Source organism: Mandrillus leucophaeus, unplaced genomic scaffold, assembly GCF_000951045.1.
Source record: "Mandrillus leucophaeus isolate KB7577 unplaced genomic scaffold, Mleu.le_1.0 Scaffold32, whole genome shotgun sequence".
In the NCBI taxonomy this organism is placed as follows: Eukaryota; Metazoa; Chordata; class Mammalia; order Primates; family Cercopithecidae; genus Mandrillus; species Mandrillus leucophaeus.
In genome coordinates this window covers 2321767-2346167 of record NW_012103365.1, presented here as the reverse complement: position 1 = coordinate 2346167, position 24401 = coordinate 2321767, and positions in this window count along the sequence as shown.

Genomic DNA, 24401 nt, shown 5'->3' with positions numbered 1-24401 from the left:
CAACCTCCAGAATTGGAGAGCTAGTAACACCTGCTATAAATAGAAGGTGAGTATGAAGAACACAATGAAAATTTAAATTATTAAATTCTAGCAGGTACATAGCTCTGAGTCTGAGACTGCTTCATTCTTTTAGTTTAAAAGGGAGATTTGCATGCATTAGAAAGATGTTTAGGACATGATATCACCAAACTAAGACACTCTCCTTAACCTGAAGAATGAAAAGAAAAAACAAATTTTTTTTTTTATACTGAGTCTCGCTCTGTTGCCTAGGCTGGAGTACAGTGGCGTGATCTCGGCTCACTGCAACCTCTGACTCCGGGTTCAAGCAATTCTCCTGCCTCAGCCTCCTGAGTAGCTGGGACTACAGGCACACACCACCATGCCCGGTTTGTTGTTGTTGTTGTTGTTGCTGTTGCACCCTGTTCACCAGGCTGGTCTCGAATTCCTGACCTCAACTAATCCACCCACCTTGGCCTCTCAAAGTGCTGGGATTACAGGCGTGAGCCACCACACACGGCCTAAAAGGGAATTTTTTTTTAAACTATGTAGTTCCATGTTGTTGAATACCTTACATCATTAAAAATCTCTGAGTGCCACCAGTAACATACTTCAGATATTTTTAAAATATACCCCTGTATTAATAACTCCCAAACATTTACCTCTATCCCTGACTTCTCATGACTCCCAGTTGCCCCTTTGGGCACCTACACCCGGATATACCACAGGCACCTCATCCCCAACATAACCAACGCATAATTCTCTATCTTCTCCCGCAAGCTTTCTCTTCTTCTTGGATTCTCTGCGGCTATTCATGATATTTCTATGTATCAAGCACCCAAACCCGGACTCCCTCAATAGCTGACAACATTCATAGTACTTTCCTTGGTACTATGTGCCAGGGTGCCACTGCATCTTAACACAAGCACTACCATATTTGATCCTGACAACTGTATTAGGTAGGTCCTATTATCATTCAACCCTTTTTCAAAATGAAGAAGCTAAGGATAAGAAATTTGCCTGGGGTCACGAGATTTGAATGCAGGTCTGTCTAATTCCTCTTTTTTTCTGCTTCGCAAAGAAAATAGAAACCACCAAGCAAGATTTCTCAAATGGCCTCAAAACTTCATTTATTTCCCACCCATTTCCCACCACTTCTCATTTTCACCTGTGCTCTCCCCTCAATGGGTCCTTCCCTTCCTTGATCTCTCTCTCTCTCCTCTCTCTCTCTCTCTGTCTCTCTCTCTGTCTCTCTCTCTCTCTCTGTTTCTGTCTCTCTCCCACCAATGCTGTCAGCCTCACCCCCTTAAGAAGTGCCATGCTCCCTTTGGGAACCTGGAGGTCTTTCTCTCCTGCTTTTAAAGTTTCCTCCCTTTTCTCTGCCTCCTCCAAATTTTCTATTATTTGAGCTAAACATCCCCTAGGTACTTCAACTACTTCTTCTTGCCAAGCGTCTTCTCTCTCTTGCTTCTCCCCGCACCTCAGTGACATTCTTCCTCTCTCTTTCACTGCTTCCTCTGCCTCAAAACCCAACTGAGAACTCAGGCTCCTTTGTGCAGCCTCCCCAGGCCCCTGAGAAGTGAGCTGCTCCTGGCATTTCTCTCCACCATTACAGCACACATCACACTGAGTTACCAACGTGTGATTTATGAGTCTGGCCTACAAGTTTAGGGGCTGCTTGAGGACAGAAAGCAGCCCGTACTTCCCCCTGCCCATCAGACGGTGGCTGACTACGCCAGCCAGACCACGCTGTGCTATCACTCCTTTTACACTACTCTCTTCTGAGTGGACTTTGGAAAAGATACAAAGAAGGGATCTCACACTTTCCAAATCAGACCCCACAACTTGATACGCCACCTTCTGTGCCCTGGCCAAAGACTAACCAGGGATACTGGTGGAGTAGCTGAACCTGGACCTTCAAGCCTCAGAGTCAGACTACCTGGGTTTGTTGCCCTCTTCAACTACTTAGCTTAGAGACCGGGGCAAGTTACTTAATGTCTCCTGGGATTTGTTTGTTTAGAGAGAGGGTCTCACTCTGTCATGCAGGCTGGAGTGCAGTGGTGCCATCAAAGTTTACTATAGTCTCAACCCTCCCAGGCTCAAGGGATTCTCCCACCTCAGCCTCCTAAGTAGCTATGACTATAAGCACGAGCCACCACGCCTAGCTCATTTATTTTATTCTTTGCAGAGACGGGGTTTCACTACGTTCCCCAGTCTGGAAGCTATTTAATGTCTCTAAGCCTCAGTCACCTCATGAAGTTAATAATGAGACTAACCTCCTAGGGTGCTGTGGACATTCAATGAGATCATGCGTGTGAAGCATCCAGCTCAGTGCCTCAATAAATTAGTGCAGCTCTTCAGGGAAGTGCTATTTCATGGAAGTGCCTGCTGTATGTAACCCTCTTCCTTCCAAACGACTCAACAGCTTTCATAGTTCTCAGCCTGTCCTCCCAGCCTGGTAACTTAGGCATGAAGAAATCAGCCCACTGTGATCACGTGGCAGAAAAAAAAAAAAAAGGAAAAAGAAAAAAGAAAGACCTCAAACTAGAAGCCACTTTCTGAATTCCTTATTCAAGGCTACGGCTAAAAAAATCTACACATGTGCAAACTCCCCCACTGGAAAAAAAAAAAAAAAAAAACGTTTGATAGAAGTATTCCTCCCACTAGAGAATTTCCCTTCCTGTCAAATGTTGCCAATTTCATTCACTGCTGTGGCAGGCACACTTTCCTGGCCATGAGAGATGGGCCTTATTACCATCCCGTATGCCAGATCCTTCCTGGTTGCCATTCTGCCACTATTATGGGACCTTCCTCACCAGGGTGCTCCTCTATGACCCCCAAACCCCCTGAGCCTTTTACCTTGGTGGCTGGGAACAGAGAATCTGACTCGAATGGATCTGAATTCAATCTACACTCTGCAGTTACTTAAGCGAGTGCTTAATCTTCTCTAAGCTTGCTTTCTTAGCTATAACAGGGATAAGAATAACAACAAATCTTAGTGGAAGGTAAAGATTCAAAGGGATAAAGTCTGTGAAAATGCCCAGCTCATTGCAAGCACTCAAATATTAGCTGCCTTCATCATCAGCATCACCGTCATTATCACCATCAATTCTGAAGCTACACAATCCTAAAACCAAGTCCATGTTAGAATCCTAACTGTAACTTTGGAAAAATTTCTCACTTCTTTGTGCTGTTTTCTCAGCATAAAATGGCAATAATAACAGCAGCAACCACACAGGGCTGTTGTGAGGATTAAATAATATATGTAAAGTACTTAGAACAGTACCAGTCACTGAGTGAGTACTCAATAAATGTCAGCTCAAGTTAATGGCATTTGAAATCTTTGAAGACATCCAGGAAATGGAAAATTCCCTTGGCCTCTCTGTCCAATAAATAGAGATCCTTCTAGGGACTGCAGATGTGCGCGCGCGCGCGCGCACACACACACACACATCCTCAAGCAGGGACAAGCCTAGCCCAGATTTCAATTTTTTCTTGGACTTGACTTTTCATCCCATCTGGAGTGCCCTGGCCCCCCTATGGCCCTTGGGCCCCAAATTAGAGATGGCCAGAAGGGAAACACAGTGAGGCCAGCTGTCATGTAGGCCCCCACCTATCAGGGACACCAGAGAACATAAACACACACTGAATCTCAGCCCTTGGAAGTCTCAGCTGGAGGCAACCCTCAGCAAAGTCCCACCATGGGGATCCGACCCACCTCCGTGCTGGCATACTGTTCCCACATCTTCCGGCGGCTCTCTGCAGCCCCTAAACACCTCCTCCTCCCTCCCTCTGTGCTGATTCTGCTCATAAAACACTTCTTTCTCAACCCACATTATCCCCCAGGATAAGCAGCTCCTTCTCTCTGCGGGAGAGGGACAGCTCTCTGCCAGCACTCGACACAGCTCTCTGACACTTCGCCCAAGTGACAGGTCAGGCCAGGCAGTTCTGCCAAAACCAATCATGCCATTTCTAAAAACCTCTTATACCATACTTAAAATTCTATTTGGAAAAATAACTTTTGCCTGTGATATGTTAAAGCTCAAAGATGATAATAAAGATGATCTTGGGATATGGTGATGGGGTAAGAATAAAACTTCTAATTATAAAGAATTCAAAGCACTACATTTATATCATCTCTAAAGATTTTTTTTTTAAAAAATGCCTCAACAGTCCATGGACCAAGTTCATGAGCCCCCAGAGTCTCTTCTCTATATATCTCACAGTGATATTCAAACTAACATTGACAGTTACTTGCAGTAAGAGACACATTTTACATTTTGACGCAGTTCACTCCTGCCTATATATGTATATATCAAATAAAAATTGTATGAGGCTCATGCCTATAATCCCAGTACTTTGGGAAGCCAAGGTAGGAGGACTGTTTGAGCTCAGGAGTTTGAGACTAGCCTGAGACTTCCTGAGCAACACAGGAAGACCCTATCTCTACAAAAATTTTTAGAAATTAGCCAGGCATGATGGCATGTGACTCTGGTCCCAGCTACTCATGACAATGAGGTGGGAGGATCTCTTGAGACTGGAAGGTTGAAGATGCAGTCAGCTATGATTGTACCACTGCGCTCCAGCCTGTGCAACAGACAAAGACTCTTTCTCAAAAAAAAAAAAAAAAAAGTTTCATAAAACGATACTACCCTTCCTGAGAGTGATGCACTGTGATATTTTCTGTTCCACTTTCTTTATGGTGTTCTTGACCTATTATATTGATTTCATGACCTCTAATGAGTGATGACCCACAGTTTAAGAAACATATACAGAAGAATTCAAGAAAACTTTCCAGAGTGGGGCTGCAATCTGATATAAGGGTTAAGGGCAACAGGACATTGAAGTCGTGCAGTCTGGGCTTGAAATATAAGTTGGAATCTCCTGTGACTCAGGTGTGTGTAGCATAAGGGAAGTAAGGTGAGGTATGAAGTCTCATTGCTTGGATATGAATCCCAGCTCTCCTCTCTGGTAGCTGGATGACCTGGGACAAGCCATTCCCATGTCATTCCCTAGGCTTAGTCAGATTAGGACTCTCTGTCCACAGTGCCAGTAAGTACAGTCTATGAATCTGGATAGTAACTAAATCAGTACTGTGAATGAACCAAGATATAGTTTGAAATGAACCTCTAAGAAAGACGTAGAAGCACGTGGTGAACCCCAGAGAGCATCCTCCAAATGCACCCACACAAAACCATCTATAGGGATAAGGCACTCATTCCCCCAGCTGCTGGGAAAACCAATGGCTCACAGCTGTGTCCTCCCTGGGAATCCTCCCCTGAAGAACAGAGCTGCTTTGCCCAAGGTAATGTTACCTCCCAAAGAGCAGCCCACAACCAATGTCCACTTAATGCATTGGCTTGTCCCAGTTCTGAAGGGCCATCTCAGCTCCAGTCATGGGATTGGCTTTGGCCTCTATTACAACTACTGCACCACAGTTCAACTACCTTTTCCCTGCTTCCCTCTATCCCTTATAGATGTTGTTCCCACGAGCTACATCCCCAGTAAACCACCTGCATGCAAATCTTCATCTTTTAAGACAATTTATCAATGACGCTAGCCAGAGTTGCAGAAGAACTAAGTAATGATGAGGTCTTTAGGACATTTTTACAAGGGCGTATTTAAGAACTTATATTTTTTTCTATAACTAACATTTAATGAGCAATCACGTGATTTTTGGTTTTGTTTGTTTGTTTGTTTGTTTGTGGGTTTTGTTGTTGTTGTTGTTTGCCTGTCTCATTTAATCCACATAGAACTCTGGGAGGTAGGCTCCGTGCCATTATCTTCATTTCACAGACAAAGAAACTGAAGATTAAAGAGAAAGATGCCTAAGACCCCATAAGTGATTGGGGAGGAACTGAGGCCTGAACCCACGTTCTTGACCAGTAAGTCATCGGACCTCATCCGCACTCCATCACAGCTCTGTAATCACACTGACCACACTGTGTTGCAAGAACTCACTTGCACACCTGTCTGTCTCTCTCTCTGTCTCTCTTTGATCTCTCCCTCCTCAAGTGCAGGGGTTTTGGATTCCTTTCTCTGAGTCTCAAGCTTTTAGGCAGTGCCAAGTGGTAGTAACGGTAGTATTTGGTGGCGGTATTCAGTAGCAATGGTGGTAGTATTCAGTGTTGCATGTGCACTAAGCCCTGGGCTGTATCCTTTGAATACAGCATCTCATCTGGCCCTACCATTTCCCTAGGAGGTAGGTAGTATTATTATCAGTTGTAAATGTTGAGCACTCATCTGGGGCCTGCCTTTGATCAAGTTAATTTTCGGAAATGCACACTAGACTGGAGTATGTTTTTAGACAGCCAAGCAATGGCGAGGATGACACTGAAATTAGTGTGGTGGGTTCCAAAAATATCACAAAGTATTTGCAGCTTCTCCCATCAAGAGGAAGCATCTATTCTCTTCTCTATTTCCTCCTTTATTTCTAGGGTGGGCTTGTGATTTGCTTTCACTAGGGAATATGGCAGAAGTGATATTACGCATGTCCTGAGCCTTGACTTCAAGAAGCTCTGCAGCCCTTGCTCACGCCTAGAGAATGCACCCATCAGCACGTGACCATGCTCAGGATAGCCCATTGGAAGATGAAAGACCTGAAGAGAGGCCCCGTTGTCCTAGACATCCCTGCTGAGGCCCCAGGCAGGTAAATGAGCCCAGCCAAGAACAGCCAATCCCTGCCCAGACCAGACAAGACCACCTAGCTGAGCCCAGCCCAAATTACTGACCCATAGAAACTAAAACTAAATAAAAGAGAGGTTACTTGAAGCCACTAAGCCTTGAGGTTATGTGCTATCTAGCAATAAATAACTGATTTGTTGGGTGTCCAGTCAAATACCTTGAAGTAGAAACAACAAAGGATTCTTCTATATGATAAGTCATCTTAGAAGAGAACTAACCCGGCCTCAGAGAGATCTGCTTGGGATGTCCACAGGTGATATGGCTTGGCTGTGTCCCCGCCCAAATCTCATCTTGAATTGTAGCTCTCATAATCCCCATGTGTCGTGAGAAGGACCTGGCAGGAGGTAACGGAATCATGGGGGTGGGTTTTCTGGTGCTGTTCTAATGATAGTGAATACGTCTCATGAGATCTGATGGTTATATAAAGGGCAGCTCCCCTGCGCATGCTCTGTTGCCTGCCGCCATGTAAGAAGTACCTTGATCTTCCTTCGCCTTCTGCCATGATTGTGAGGCCTCCCCAGCCATGCTGAACTGTGAGTCAATTAAACCTCTTTCCTTTATAAATTACCCAGTCTCAAGTATGCCTTTATTAGCAGCATGAGAATGGACTAATACAACAGGCAACCGAGAGGCGAGAACTCTGACTGAAAAACTGGAAAGTCTGACAAGAACCAGATTGTTCTAATAACTAAAAACAAGAAGAGTGCTTCTTTATTTCACTTTTAGGAACACGAATAGACCTCACTCTTTCCCTATGTTCGATAAGATAAAGATGTCTAGAGTTTCGCATCTTAGTTTTACCAGTCAAGTGAGAGATAAAACTAGATACATCACCACAAAGAAAGACAACGGGGATATGGCTTTGGAAACTGGAGCAAGATGTACTGAGTTCATCAAAACCTGTTTTCTTTTCCTCCTGGACAGAGAGCTAGTTGACATCTCCCAGCATTCCTTTCAGTTGGTTGCTTCTTTGCCTGGGTTCTGGCAAATAGAATGTGAGCAGAAGTGATGTGACTTCCTTTCCCAGCTGAAGTGGTTGTGAAATGAGTGTGCTTTCTCGATTTCCCTTTCCCCCTCCACTGACCCAATGGAGAGGACCCTGGGGTCCTGTGTGATTCTGTGGAAGATGTCCTGACCAGGGCCACCTGCACTGGTTAGTGACATGAGTGAGAAATAAACCCCCTTCTGTCAAGCCACTGAGACTTCAAGGTTTGTCTGTTACAGCAGCTTTAATAGATTCTTACTAATACAGAATTTTTGAAATTTAAGCCCTAAAAATAGTTTGTGAGCTCAAGTTTTCCTAGTATTTACAGAGCTAAATTATTGGGTGGAAAAACTGTGAGAATGCCCTGGCTTCCTTGTTGAACAGTCTGGAACCGATGGGCAACATTGAAACGGGAAGCAGATGTTCCCCCAAAGAAGGCAAACGGCACCATTCCCCAATGGGTGACTCCAGAAGGTGCCTGTCTCCCATACGGATTTCACTTCCTCTATGCAAAACTAAAAAAGTCCCAGCTAACATTTCTCAGGCTCAGCCTCAGTAACTTAAAGCTCTGTGCTTTCTAAATTTTTTAACAGAAAAGTGGGCATAAGTCAATGGAGTTGCATAACAGAACAGTGGGCATAAGTTGAGGAACAGATGAAAGTAATCGTAGGTGACAGAGGTTAGGATAGTGATTACTCCTGAAGAATACAGTGGATAGGGATTGTGAGATGCTTCTGGGGGTACCAAAATGTTCTGTTTCTTGATCTGGATGTCAATCAATTCTTCTTAAACTCTTCCAAAAAATTGAGGGAATATTTCCAAACTCATTATCCAAGACTATCATACCAAAGTCAAACAAAAACATGACAAGAGAAGAAAATTATAAACCAATATCCCTGATGAACATAGATGGAAAAAAATCCTCAACAAAATATTAGCAAACCAAATTAAAAGAATTTTATTCACCATGATCAAGTGGGATTTCTCCCTGGGATGCAAGGATGGTTCAACACATAGAAATCAATAAATGTGATACCCATGTTAAAAAAATAAAGGATAAAAATCACATGATCATCTCAATAGATGCAGGGAAAAAAAGCATTTGAAAAAATTTAATCTTCTTTCATGAAAAAAGTACTCAGCAGATAAGGTATAAAGGAAATGCATTCAACAAAATACTCTATGGCTTCTATTATGACAAACCCGTAGCTCACATCATTCTCAACACTGAAAAGTTGAAAGCCTTTCCTCTAAGATCAGGATGCCCACTCTTGCCCCTTCTTTTCAATAGAGTACTGGAAGTCCCGGCCAGAGTAATTAAGAAAAAGAAAGAAAGAAAAGGCATCCTAATAGGAAAGGAAGAAGTGAAACTGTGTCTATTTCTTGACAAGGTGATTTTATATACAGAAAACCCTAAAGAATCCACAAAAAAAAAAAAAAAAAAAAAAAAACAGAACTGATCAACAAATTCAATAAAGTTGTAGGATGCAAAACCAACATACAAACAGTCGTGTTTCTATATTAGAATACCTAATTATTCTAATTTTCTATACCAGCATGCCTGATAACAAACTACCAGACCAGAAAAGTAAGAAAACAAACTCATTTACAATAGCAGCAAAAAGAAATTACTTAGGTGTAAATGTAACCAAGGAGGTAAACGATCTGTACACTGAAAACTATAAAACACTGATGAAAGAAACTGAGGAAAACACAAATAAAAGAAAAGATATCCTGTGTTCATGGATTGGACAAATTAATATTGTGAAAATGTCCATACTATCCAAAGCAATCTACAGATTCAATGCAATTCTTATCAAAATTCCAATGTCATTTTTCACAGAAATAGTAAAAACAACCCCTAAGTTCATATAGGACCACAAAAGACCCCAAATAGCCAAATCTTGAGCAAAAAGAACAAAGCTGGAAGAATCACACTCCTTGATTTCAAAATACATTATAAAGCAATTGTAACCAAAACAGCACAGTACTAGCATAAAAACAGATGCATCAACCAATGGAACAGGATAGAAAGTCCAGAAATAAATCCGCACATTTATAGCCAACTGATTTTTGATAAAGGTGCCAAAAACACACAATGAGGGAAAGGACAGTCTCTTCAGTAAATTGTGTTGGGAAAACTGGATATCCACATGTAGAAGAATGAAATTAGACCCTTATCTTACAAACCACATACACAATCAACTCAAAATTGATTAAAGACTTAACACCTGAAACTATAAAACTGCTAGAGAAAAACATAGGGGAAAAACTCCACAACACTGGTTTGGGCAATGATTAAGCAAAAGCAAAAGGAGACAAATGGGAAGGCATCAAACTGAAAGCTTCTTCACAGCAAAGGAAACAATTAACAAAGTGAAGAGACAGCCCACAGAATGGGAAAAATATTTGCAAACGCTGTATCTGACAAGAGATTAATACCCAAAATATACAAAGAACTCAAACAACTCAATAGCAAGAAAACAAATAACCTGATTTAAAAATGGGATCTGAACAGATATTACTCAAAAGAAGACACACAAATGGCCAATAGGTACATGAAAAAATGTTCAGCACACTAAGCACTAGGGAAATGCAAATTAAAACCACAGTGAGGTATCACCTCATACCTGTTAGAATGGCTTTTATCAAAAAGATAAAAAATAACATGTTGGAGAACACGTAGAGAAAAGGGGACCAATACATTATTGGTGGGAATGTAAGTTAGTATGGCCTTATGAAAAACAGTACTAAAAGTTTCTCAAAAAAATCTAAAAAGTGAACTACCACCGGGCATGGTGGCTCACACCTGTAATTCCAGCACTTTGGGAGGCCAAGGCAGGTGGATCACCTGAGGTCAGGAGTTTGAGACCAGCCTCACCAATACAGTGAAACCCCGTCTCTACCAAAAATACAGAATTAGCCAGGCATGGTGGTGCATGCCTGTAATCCCAGCTACTTGGGAGGCCGAGGCAGGAGAATCTCTTGAACTCGAGAGGTGGAGGTTGCAGTGAGCCAAGATCGCACCATGGCACTCCAGCCTGCACAACAAGAGCAAAACTCAGTCTCAAATTTTAAAAAAAAATTTAAAAACTACAATACAATCCAGTAACCCCACTTCTGGGTATATACTTAAAGGAACTGAAATCAATATGTCAAAGAATATGTGCATTCCCATGTTTGTTGCAGTACTATTTACAATAGCAAAGATATGGTATCAACCTAAGTGTTCAACAGAGAATGAATGAATAAAGAAAACATAGTATATACACACAATGGAATCCTACCCAGACTTAAAAATTCTATCATTTGTGACAATATACATGAATCTGGAGAACATTATACAAAGTAAAATAAGCCAGAAACAGACAAATACAGCATGATCTCACTTATACGTGGAATCTAATAAAGTTGTAGTCATAGAAGTAGAGAGTAGAAGAAGGATGGTTACCAGAATCTGGGGTGGAGGGAGGGAGTTGTTGATCAAAGGATACAAAGTTTCAGGTAGACAAGGGGAACAGGTTTGGAGATCTATTGCACAGTAGGGTAACACAGTCAATAATAAATGTATCATATATTTCAAATAACTAAGTAAATTTCAAGTGTCTCGCCATAAAAAATAAGTAAACAAACTGATGGTTATGTTAATTAGCTTGAATTAACCATGCCACATTGTATACATGTATCAAAACATTACACTGCACATGAATTATGATTTGTCAATCAAAAATAATATTAATAGTTTTTTTTAAAAAAAGCTAGCCAACAAAAGATGAATATCCAATTGAAATAAAAAGAAGTCCTTCTCTATACTATATGTCAATCCTGTTTCCCTAAGTGCATTGTTTGGCTCAGAAAGAATTATCAATACCCTCAGCCATAAATTTTGCCACAAAATGTATCCAGATAACTACCAAAAAAAATCCACACACACATACACGCACAAATCCAAATAATTATCAAATCTTCATTTGCAGCACTGACTAAATTCTAAAGGATGGTCTCTACCTTTAGGGAGGGAAAGAAGATCTTTAATATAGGGCCATCCCATAAAAATCACTGCCCTGACTATCCCAACAAGACAAGCGACCGTCCTGCAGACTTCACCCTCCACCTTCACCCACACTACTTGCCAGCTTCTTCAACCGAAAAGGGATATAAACACCCCACCCAAAGGGTGAAGGGAACCCAAATTTAGTAGAGTGAAATGGTCACAAATCTATTTAAAGTTGAAATGCTACCAATACATTTTTGAAAATGAGGTCAGCCGATGGGGTGATCACAGATTGCAATTCAACTTTCTGAGGTTTCCCACAAATTAAAGCATCGCAAGCCAGGAAAGGGTTTCTCAGAAAGCACTGTGCTCACCCACGCTCAAATCACCTCTCTGGCCCCAGTCAAGCATTTCTCTCTCAGATCCACGGTAAGGTGCAGCTAATGCTATTGACCATGACATGTAAGCACATCCATTCTTGCATCGTCTCCTTGATTCAACAGCCTTCATCTTGCCTCCCCAACAGGATTATAAACTCAGTAAGGACAAGGACAGTGCCCAGTCCTAGGAAGAACAGAAATAACTACCATTTATCAAGTGCTTACTGTATATATGTCAGGTAGGGTGCTAAGAAACACTTCACATAAACTAGGTTTTATTATTATATCCTTTTAACTATGAAAAAACAGAAGCTCAAAGAGGTTAAGTAACTTGCTTAAGGTCCCACGGCAAGAAGTCAAGATTTAAACCGAAGTCTTTCTTTCTCCAGAACACCAACCCTTCACCACCATGTGCAGCATGTACTCAATAAACACGTACCCACTGGGTGACAGCAGTGGAGAGGGAGAAGGAGTGGGAGGATGCCTTTCAGAGGAAAATTCATTTCTACGGCCCTCCACGTCTAAGGATGCAGTGAAGAGAGATATCCCTATTGATAGAACCATAAAAATAACCTAGTAACCACCCTCAAAATAGAACAATTAACAATATGACTGACATGAAATTCCAAATGTCTCTTTAGGGTGTGAAAAATAGCAACAGCCCCGAGGTGCTCCGGTAAGGCACCCCCACTGCTTATAAATGGCCATTTCAGTTTCTCCTGCCTGACTTCCATCCCTGCAGGCCTGGAATTTCAGGATTTGAGTCATGGCAAGTATTGTTGCCAAAGGCATCTCATGCTCCTCTTTTTCAAACATTTGGCCATTTCACTCACCCCCACACATCCCACTTTAAAACAGTGACAACAACCACTTCCTAGTCACTACACTGCCTTCACAGGGGCCAACCCCTCTGATGTGACGTTCGTCTCCCACCTGCTCCTCCCTCCCTCACACCCTCTTCTTCCTGTTCCCTGCATATGCCCTATTCTCTCTCCTCACTATCTCAACTGCGTTGTCCTGTCCTGTGCCTGAAACACCCTCCCCTGCCCTCATCCCCTTGTCAATCTGGGAACTCCCACTCCTGCTGTAAGACTGTTCCCAAATGTCACCTCCTCTGTGGAATCTTCACCGGTCCGAGGAGGAGTAGGGATGCCATCCAAAGTGTTTTTACATCCTTGGTGTAGCACTTTACATTATGTCTCAGAACTAATTGGCCATGTGCTGTTCTCCTTTTAAAAGACCAGGAAGATCTTTAAGGGTGAGGACAGTGTCTTATTTCTCTTCAAAGCCCATATGGCAACCTGACATTATACAATATATCTGTTCTATGTTATTTACTTATCACTGTTATTCTACTAGAATGTAAATTCCATGAAGTCAGTGATGCTGTTTTATTCACTGTTCTAGTTCCAATGCCTAGAACAGTACCTGATATGTGGTAGGCCCCCAATAAATATATATTAAATGAATGGAAAAACGGTTGGATAGCTGGATGGATGGGTGGGTGGGTGGATGGATGGATGGATGGATGGATGGATGGATGGAAGAATGGCTGGGTGGATGGGTGGATGGATGGATGGATGGATGAATGAATGGATGGATTGCTGGATGGGTGGGTTGATGGGTGGGTAGATAGATAGATAGATAGATAGATAGATAGATAGATAGATAGACAGACAGACAGACAGATAGATAGATAGATAGATAGATAGAGGCAGGATCATATTTTACCCACCCAATGGTCATGAAGACATGGAGAAGCAGAACCAGGATTTAAAATTAGGCCAGATTTGAGCTTGAACTCTCAAGTCCAATTTGATACTCCCTCCCTAGAGGCCCAAAGTCTGGTCTCTGGGAAGTAGCAAGATGAAAGAAAAAGAAAGCTAGAATTCACCCCAGGAACATAGTTATGGTTGAACTAATGATGTTGCATATCTTGAACCAGTTAATTTCCATCTACTTAGCCAGTTCCAAGACCCAATAAAAGTGGATCAGAGCTCTCTGGTCTGGGCTTGAGTTCTCTTCCTGACTCTGTAGGGCAACTTTCTGCCTGTGGGCTGAGGGGGGAGGAGATGCCCAGGAGACCACAAACAAGCAGGACAAATGTCAATTAAAAGGTAATAACAACCATGGTAATGATTAACAGCTTAGCACTTCTGAATAAAAGCTGCCGTCTCTACCAGATCCTGTCCTTGCTGTTCCTCTCAACCCTCTAGAACACTAAGCATCCTTACAACACCAAAAATTTCCAGGAAAGACACTGAACTTCCCTTCTCTATTCACAAGGAGGAACAGCCAGTACAGAATCAAGCCCAGGGTAGAACAGAACCAGGCTCAACATTAGGTAAAAGTGTAACACCGCTGACCCAAAAAAAAAAGTTGGTTCACAGGTAGAAACTGATTTTTTTTTTTTTTTAAGACACAGTCTCTGTAGCTGGGCTGGAGTGCAGTGGTGCAATCTAGGCTCACTGCAACCTCTGCCTCCTGGGTTCAAGCGATTCTTCTGCCTCAGCCTCCCGAGTAGCTGGGACTACAGGCACACGCCACCACGCCCAGCTAGTTTTTGTATTTTTAGTAGTGAAGAGGTTTCACCATGTTGGCCAGGCTGGTCTTGAATTCCTGATCTCAGGTGATCCACCCACCTCAGTCTCCCAAAGTGCTGGCTTTACAGGCATGAGCCACCACACCTGGCCTATATTTTTATATTCTCATAATTCCCTGTAGTTCCTTTATAATACAAAAAAAAAGAATATTCAACAGATATCTACTAAGTGCCCAGATTTGTGTTAGAGGGGTGTTAAAGACATATAATACCAACTGAGACTTTCTCCTTAATGAAATCAGAAAGACAGACTTGACAGAAGTGCTTTCTCTCTAAGTGAGTCAACACTGTTTATTGTTAAACTACTTATAAAGTATCTTCTGAACAAGAGAAAATACTGTCCAAGTCAAAGGAATGAAGAGTTGTAATGTATCAGAGATGGACACAGGGTGAGGAAGGTATTTGGGAGGCAATGTGAGTAATCTTGTGCCCCCTGAAAACTGACTTTCAGCTCAAAAAGCCTCTCACTGAAATGCTGTGCTCTCTCTTTTTATTTATTTTCTATTTATTGGCCCAGACTTGCTCCTCCACCTCTGAAATTGTCTGATTTTTCTTCTTTAGAACAGCCACCTCAAACTGCAAACCCTAAACAAAAAGGAAGCCAGCTCATTATCTGAGTCATTAACTAAGAGGAGATGAAGTTCTCTGTCAAACTGGGAAAGAAGCCATCTCAAAGTAACAGGCTAGTTCTACCAAATACTTACTCATCTTACTTGCAGCCATGATACAAATAAATATTTAGGCTTTCTCCATAGAATGTCACAAAGATAAGTCTCCTGCATATATTTTGTTTTGTTTTGTTTTTAATTGAGATAGGGTCTCATTATATTGCCCAGACTGGTCTTGAACTCCTGGCCTCAAGCAATCCTCTTGCCTTGGCCTTCTGGAGTGCTGGAATTACAGGCATGAGCCACTGCCTTCAGCCCTATTGCATATATTATCCAGGATATAGGCAGTTTTACAATACAGATTTTTAGCTGTAGTTCCTTGACAACTCAGACTTTCTCCAGTTACCTCAGAAAATGAGAAGGAGAAGTTGGGCTTTTTTTTTTTTTTTAATTCCCAGACCACTGACTGTATCCCCAGCCATTACATAAGTTAGCTTCCCATTATATATTCTCCTAGTACCCAGTGCATTTTCTTCAAAGTACCTAATAAAAATGAGATTAAATATGGGTGCAACGATCTGTAGAATGTCTTATCTCCCCCCACTACATCATAAGCTCCATTACAACAGAAATCTTCTCAATCTCATTCATCATCATATTTTGTCACCTAAAATAGCTCCTGACACATAGAACTTGACACATAGAACTTAACCAGTGAGGCCAGGCATGGTGGCTCTCTCCTGTAATCCCAGCACTTCGGGAGGTTGAGGTGGGCAGATCACTTGAGGTCATAGAGACCAGCCTGGCCAGCATGGTGAAACCCTGTCTCTACTAAAAATGCAGAAGTTAGCTGGGTGTGGTGGCACGAGCCTGTAACCACAGCTACTTGGGAGACTGAGCAGGAGAATCACTCAGTGAACCTGGAAGGCGGAGGTTACAGTGAACCAAGATCACACTACTGCATTCCAGCCTGGGTGAAAGAGTGAGATTCTGTCTAAAGCAAAGAAAAAAAAAAAAAGAAAGAAAGAAAGAGAGAGAGAGAGAACTTTTAGAAGGAGAATGGAAAGATGGGTGAATGGATGGATGCATGGATGGACAAATAGATAAATGGAAAAACAGACAGATGATGAAAAGAGAGATGGATGGACAAATGGAGGGATGGATGGATGAATAAATGAATGTATGTGGTGAACAGACGAATTTCCTACTGGATTTTCAAGCAGCCATCACACCTCCAAATGCCATATGTAAACACTGAGGATGTTGTATTCTCTGTAAAAAGGCTAACATTCTATCTGTGGAATTTCACACAATTTCAATGAGGAGATTGGATGAATGAAGTCAAAGAATTCATGTTATTAGAGCAAATGCCAGAACATAAAGGACTTACCTTTGAAGGCATCAATCAGAGACAAACTTTTCAGCAGATCCCCCTACCTACCCAAGAATTAATTGAACTGCATAGTTAAAAGACCAGACCATAGCTTTTAAATTATACTTAGTAATTTAATGACCTGTATCTGAAAAGTAGCAAAAGAAGATGCATATTGTGAAAATTATGACATATTCATCTACTTACATATATGTGTGTGTATACACGTGTGTGTGTGTGTGTGAGAGAGAGAGAGATGGAAACAGAGAGACAGAGACAGAAGGATAAGCAGATTCGAGAAAAGAGAGACTCCAACAGGACAAATGTATATAGAACTATTTTCAAACCTTCAGTTAAGTTTTTGACCAATTGCCTTCTTCTATATCTTCTTTTTTATTGGCCTAGATACACTATAAACATGCTGCATCTAGTTGTGGGCAGTATCTGGAGTATCATTAGTGCTCGGAAATAATATATTTTTTAAAAATTATTTCCTAAGAATCTGTATATCATATCATCTAGATTTTCAAAGGTCATATTTTCCATATTTACTTAGAAAGACGTTCTGTTGCCCAGTGACAAAGCTTCAGGCTCCTCCTGAGTGCTCCACAGTGAAAAATGAATTTGCTGTTGCCTATCCAACAAATCAGCCCTCCTTTTTAAGACTCAGCGTTAACCCACTCAAAGATTCTTATTTCGATTGGGACATTGAGCCTGAAATCCTTCTTCAGGTGGAAAAAAAAAAGAAAAAAGCCAGATCATCAAACACGAAGTCAAAAAGCCTCTGCCTTTTATTCACATAGAAGCCCGCAGGACACATTTAGAATAAGCTAAAAGGTGAGTGGAGTTTGGCTCACAGGTCTCTGGGGTCTGCTTCTGGGAAGAAAGAGAAGTGAAACAATAGAAGCAACCTCTAAACTTGCAGCCTGACTTGGTGATTTTTTGAAAAAATGGCCCTCTTTATGATTTTACTAAGAAAATTCAACCTGAAGTGCATGAGGTCATATTATACATTTCTAGGGAACACTGCCCAAAATAAAATTAACCTTTGATTCATTTTTTGTTATATAAATACACGTATGCTATGCTACTCTACATGTGTTAATTACCCACTAAAATAAACTTCTGTTTGATAGGGTAAATATTGAAAAAAACAACAATGGCTAGAGCCATGTCACGACTTGGGGTTTTTTAAGAATAATTATACTTACAAGATTTAAAAACCTGTTTTCTAATCTACATGGGAAAAAGAAGAGCTGAGTTACTCATTATCATCAATTCTAGCTTTTCATAGAAAATAAAATTAACCTTTCATTTTTTGTGGTATAAAAAAGCGCAAACTCTTCTAATCTACATGTGTTAACTACACACTAAAATAAACTTATATTTGATTTGATAGAATTGATATTGATGAAAACAACTGTGGTCGGAGTCATGTCAGGCTTTGGGGTTTTTTAAGAATAATTTCAATTAGAAGATTTAAAAACATGTTTTCTAATCTACATGAGAAAAAGAAGAGCCAACTTACTCATTATAATCATCAATTCTAGCTTTTCATAGAAAATTTGTGCGCTGGGGTTTTTCTAGAGAGTCCATGGCAGGTTCAGATCTTTCTCAGAAGGAAAGACAATGCTACCCAGGCCTGGGTTTCTGGGCCCAGACACTGAACTGAGCACTCATTGGTGTTACCCAATACCCAGGAAGAAATATGCCCAAGAAGAGAAACTATCTAAGTGCATGAAAGAGGCCTAGTCATTTAACAAGTTCCAGAATGAACTCTGTCCCACTTTGACACAGTTTCCTACTGCGAATCAAGTAACACTGAGTCATTGATACTTGCTGTGGCTATTTCTCATGCACCACCTCATTATTCTTCACCATAACCCTACGACTTAGGTACTATTATCCCCATTTTACAGATGAGGAGACCAAGGTTGCTACTGGGGGATGACTTGCCCAAGGTCACAGAGGGAGTAAGCGGCCCATCACAGATATATACCCAGTTCTGCTGGACTCCAACTCCTTGCTACGATTCCAAATCTCTATATTTTATTGCCTATTTCTACCAAATTCATTTCCTTTACAAAAACAAACAAAAAACACTTCGGGAGGTCAAAGCAGAATGAGACTCCTGGCTTGAGGCCAGGAGTTTGAGACTAGGCACAGGCAGCAAAGCAAGACCCGCTATCTCTACAAAAAAAAATTTAAAATTAAAAAATATATATTTGGCCAGGTTCAGTGGCTCACATCTGTAATCCTAGCACTTTGGGAAGCTAAGGCAGGCAGATCACCTGAGGTCAGGAGTTCGAGACCAGCCTAACCAACATGGCAAAACTCCACCTCTGCTAAAAATATAAAAATTAGCCAGGTATGGTGGCACATGCCTGTAGTCCCAGCTACTCAAGAAGCTGAGGTACAAGAATCACTTGAACCCGGGAAGTGGAGGTTGCAGTGAGCTAAGATCATGCCACCGCACCCCAGCCTGGATGACAGAATAGACTCCGTCTCAAAAAAAAAAAAAAAAAAAAAAAAAAAAAAAAAGGCGTGGTGACACACACCTGCAGTCCCAGCTACTCAGGACACTGAGGCAGGAGAATCGCTTGAGCTCAGGAGTGTGAGGCTGCAGTGAGCTATGATCATGTCACTGCCCTCCAGCCTGGGCCACACAGTGAGACCTTGTCTCTAAGAACAAAATTTAAAAAAAAAAAAAAAAAGGAAGAAGGTTTTTCTCACTACCAAACTATAAAGTCTTCTGAGAATAAGAGTCTCATTCTACCCAACGGCTTGGGTAGAATTAATTAATTACAATTAAAGCTCAAATGCGGGTCCTAAGTTCCTGTAAAGAATTCCATAGAGACAGCCGGCACTGTGGCTCATGCCTATAATCCCAACACTTTAGGAGTCCGTGGCAAGTGAATCACCTGAGGTCAGAAGTTTTAGACCAGCCTGGCCAACATGGTGAAACCCCATCTCTACATAATTTTGTAAAAATATTAAAATTATCCAGGCGTGGTGGTGGGCCCCCGTAATCCCACATAATCCCAGTTATTTGGATGGCTGAGGCAGAAGAATCGCTTGAACCCCGGGAGATGGAGGTTACCGTGAGTTGAAATGGTGCCACTGCACTCCAGCCTGGGCAACAGAGCGAGACTCCGTCTTAGGGGAAAAAAAAAAGGAAAAGAAAAAATAATGCCATAGAGAGAAATCTGCCTTGCTTGTCAAAGGAGTTCCACTTCTACTCTAGAATTTAGGCAATTTTACAATAGGGATCTTCAGCCCCAGTTCCCTGTCATCAAATACATTCTTAAATTACCTCCCAGAGAGTGGTTTTATAAGAAATAGACAGAGTGGAAACAAAAAGGGAGAAATTATGTGGCAGTCAACCTAAAGTTTTGTCCTATCATCATACAAAAGCAAGAAAATCGATTCTTAAGCTCCCCTGAGCACGTAGAAATCCATAATTTCCTGTGGTTTATGAGTTTTCCATCCTTCCTCTCCCAACCCATCGCAGTGTACCCAATTTCCATATAGAGCATGAAGGTAACTCTCAATGGTTTCTTTGCCTTGAGATCATCCTACATACCTCCTACCGGAGTGGCAGAGACGATATCCTCTCTCTGCTTATATTTTTGAAATGGAAACATCCTCTAAATAGTGGCTGCCTGAAATAAACACTACATTTCCCACATGCTCCCTCGCAGCAAGGTGTGGGTATGTGATTAAACCCTAGCTAATAGGATATAAGTCGAAGGATCTTGAGCAGCTTCCCCAAGTGACACCGAGCATGTGCTATTTGCCCTTCTTTACCCCTTTCTTCCTTCCTGCTAGCTGAAAGAAGGGTGTGAGGGAGGACTCCACAGTCTAGCATCCTTCTTGGACCAGAAGATAATTGTCACTCCGCAGGGATGGCAGAGCAGAAAACTGAAAGGAACTTGAGGCCCTGGGTTCTGGATTGCTGACTTAAGTGAGATCATAAAACCTTATGTGTTTTGTATAAACTGTTGATTCCATTGTAAGTGGATTCACTTTCAGAGGAAATATTTGGTACCAAGAACAATCAGATACTAAGGAACTCCTCAGTGGTTCAAGAATTAGTCCCAGGCAATGCTGAGTACCAGGGATAAATTTCCCTCCTTCCTGTATGTTCCCATTCTAAACATCTCAATTTCAGGGACTGCCAATCTGCCCCTCCCCTCACTCCTCCCTACTCCTGCCCAAATGGAATATGCTGTCAAAGCAGCTACACAGAGTGACCAGAAGTTCATGGCTGAATTTTGACTCTTACCTGGCAGGCAGTTCCATAGCAAAGCAACCCTGCAGAGCCAGTCTTCTCTCATACCAGCTGCCCCACCATTGGGGTAGTCTGGGGACAATCATCAGAGCTGATATTTTCTGAGCATACTCTGTGCCAAGCTCTGGCCCAAGAATCTTGGATATTGCAATGAGTTGGAGCTACTCAGCCACACTATGGTACTGTTACTGGCTCCGTTTTATAGACAAGGAGGCTGAAATACAGAGAAGCTAAGTAATACGCCTGAGAAGTCTCAAAGCCAGGATTCAGACCGACAGGGACTTGCCTGGTAGCCTGTGCACAGGCCCACTTCTCTACACTGCCTCTTGCTCAGGAGGCAGGGAAGAGAAAAAGAAAGGCAATTTAAAAAATAGACACTCCAGAGGGGCATAGCGGCTCACACCTATAATCCTAACACTGCGGGGCTGAGGTGGGAGGACTGCTTGAAGCCAGGAGTTCAAGACCAGTCTAGGCAACATCGCAAGACCCCTTCTCTACAAAAGTTGTTTTAAAATTAGACAGGCATGGTGGTGTGTACTTGTAGTCCCAGCTACTCAGGAGGCTGATGCGGTAGGATCGCTTGAGCCCATGAGTTTGAGGCTGCAGTGAGCTCTGATCATACCACTGTACTCAGCCTGGACAACAGAGTGAGACTCTGTCAAAAAAAAAAAAAAAAAAGGCACTCCTATCTCTAAAGTGGCCATATTTCATGACAAACTTTAATTCTGCCTTTTTCTCATCACATCAAAAAAGTCCTGTTATCTTCCAGACTTTGAGTTAGAGGATCTCCTATTTCAGATGTGTCATGCCTTGCACATTCCAAAGTGACTTTCCCATCCATCAATAACAACAGAGCAGGTGGCATAGAAGAGCTGTGGTAAAAATGTTTAAAAATCGCCCCCGGCCTCAGCAAGACACAAAGACTGAAACTGATTCATGGAAGTGAAAGGCAACCTCAAAGAAGAAATTACATATTCCAGCACCAAGACACTATTGGTGTTTTGTTTGAGGGGTCAAAGTTCTAGAAAACAGTCCAAACTTGTTTGCACCAGGGCCTAAGTTGTTGCCACTTAAAAAGACTTGAGGAGTCCTCTGGTGTGGGGCAGTGGATCTAAATCTTGGTAAGAGAGGTTGCGTAGGTTGGCAGGGCTCACTGAGCCCACTGGGGCCTTGATCTCAGAAGAGTATGCACAAGTCTCAGAGGAGCACAGTGCCATGCTGCCAGCAAGCAAACATTCTGCACCACTGATGATGCCACCTACACTCACTAGGGATCACTTTACTTCTCCCCGGAGGGTGGAGGTGCAGCCACAAAACTGTCAGTCAGTGCTAAGTCACATGTCAGACTCTTCCACACTCAAATACTTTCTTTTGATTTAAACCCAGCTCCCCAGGGTGGTGGTCAATTTGCCCCTAAAGATACAATACCCCAGAAATGCACTGTTTCTTACCAAACTCAATCTCGCCAAGCCTAAGAGAAAATTAAAAAAAAAAAAAAAAAAAACATACACACACAAACTTTCCAGATGAGAGGTTGCAAATTTAAATGCCTACAGGGGCCAGAAATGGATGAAGTGGTCCCAACTGGGATCAACTGAGACAAAATGGTAAAGCTGTTCCCCATCTACGACAACGGCTCTCAGCTCCAAACGATTGTTTTCACGCGAAAGTCAGACGATTTCTCAGCAAAGTTAAAGTTGGAAATTAGGATGTGCATGTGAAATCTCCCGGTTCTAAAATGTTCACATCAAATTCACAAATAAGACACCCTAAGGGCTACACAGAACTGCGCGTGACTTTTGGTCCTGGAGAGCCAATTTGTAATCTGTCTTTCAGACAGGAGCCCCAAAGACGGGGGAAGGGGGCACCTTACACGTGATCAAGTCACCACCAACAGGTTTGATACCCCTGGTTAGGGTCCAGGATCTCAAGCCAGATGCAAGAACTCAGGTAATCAGTGCCCTGGAGACTTTTCTGTTTCTACCCAGAAGATAGGGTGATTTAAACCAGGATCTGAGAAACACCCCCTCGGGAACTACTTCTTTCAGAGAGAGAGGAGGCCCAGGAGACAAACACAGTCGTCTTTCTAGGGGATGTACCATCTGCAGAGGAGCAGCAGCCACCTGCGGAGACCTCTGCAAGGCAGGGCGAGGCAGAACCTCCCTGGGTGAGATAAGGAAGGGACATGGGCAGAGAAAGGGGGAGGAACTAAGAGGGACAGGTTCTCCCAGAAACGTCCCGGGAGGACGCTTTCTCCCCCAGCAGAACCGACCATGCCAGGATTGCTTCAGGAGGCTGCTTTGACTCTTCCAGAGCAGGGAAGGCAGGAAGGGTAGGTGCACTTCCTTGGCATGTAAGCCTCCCAGCGCCATCGGCCCCAGTCACACACACACCCCTTAAAAGGACCCTGTTGTGGTGAAGAATTCCTAGCCTGGGAGGTCACTCTGACCAATGTAATTCTTTCACTCTCTGCCTAACTCAGTAACTTCTATAAAGTCTTTTTCACCCTCTCTTCCCACAAATAGCATCCCCAAAGCCCCAGAGCCTACCTTGGCACTGGAATCCCTGCTTCCCGAAGCCCCTGCAAAAGCAGAAAGAGGTGTATGTCAGGCAGCCCGGGGGAGCCCAGCCTCCAGCTAGTTCCCCACAGAGTCACCCCCCTTCCTCCCTGCCTCTGCACCCCAGGTGCAAACTCCCAACCACAGGCGGGTGCCCAAGAGTCTTCCGCCTTTGTGGGGGTAGGTGGGAGCTCGGCTGTAACCCCCATCTCCCTTCACTCCTGCAGAAGAGAGAAGGCTGCGACCACCAGGTGGCGGGATAGTGGGGAGCGTTTCCCGGGGTAGGGGCTGAAGGCAGGCAGTAGATCTGCCCACAGATGCCCCAGCACCCTCCGGAAAAGAGAATAGATAAAGACGCATTCTGAGGGAGGGCGAGAGTGACCCCGCGGCGGTGGTGTCCCCTGGGAGGGGGACTGGGAAGGAGGAAAGGATGCCCCACTACTGAAGGGACCGGGGAAGAAAGGGGCCCGCAGTGATATGACCGAGGAGTGGAAAGGGGAACCCAGGCCCTCGGGAAGGGGCAATGGGAGATAACACAGGGCGCTGCTCGGAGGCAAAGAGGAGGGAGAAAGGATGTCCCATGCCCGCAGGGAGATAGAGAAGGACACCCAGGGCGCTGCCCTCCGGAAACAAGGGGTGGGGGGCGAGGGCTCCTCGCGCCCGGAAGCAGGCGGAGAGATAGGGAACCCCGGGTCAGAGAGCACCCGAGGCGCTGCCCTCCAGGGCAGGCACAGACCCCGCGCGCTCCTAGCCAGGTGGAGCAAAGGCGCCCGCGACGCTGCCCCTGGGCGCTCTAGTGGCGCCTGGGAGCAGGAGAGGGCAGGAGGCGCCCCGCGGAGGACCGTCTGGGACCGGGGTGGGGACAGGGCAACCGCAGGACTGTCCATTCGGGAGTCCCAGGCAGCAGGGTCCGGAGCGGGGAGTCCGGGG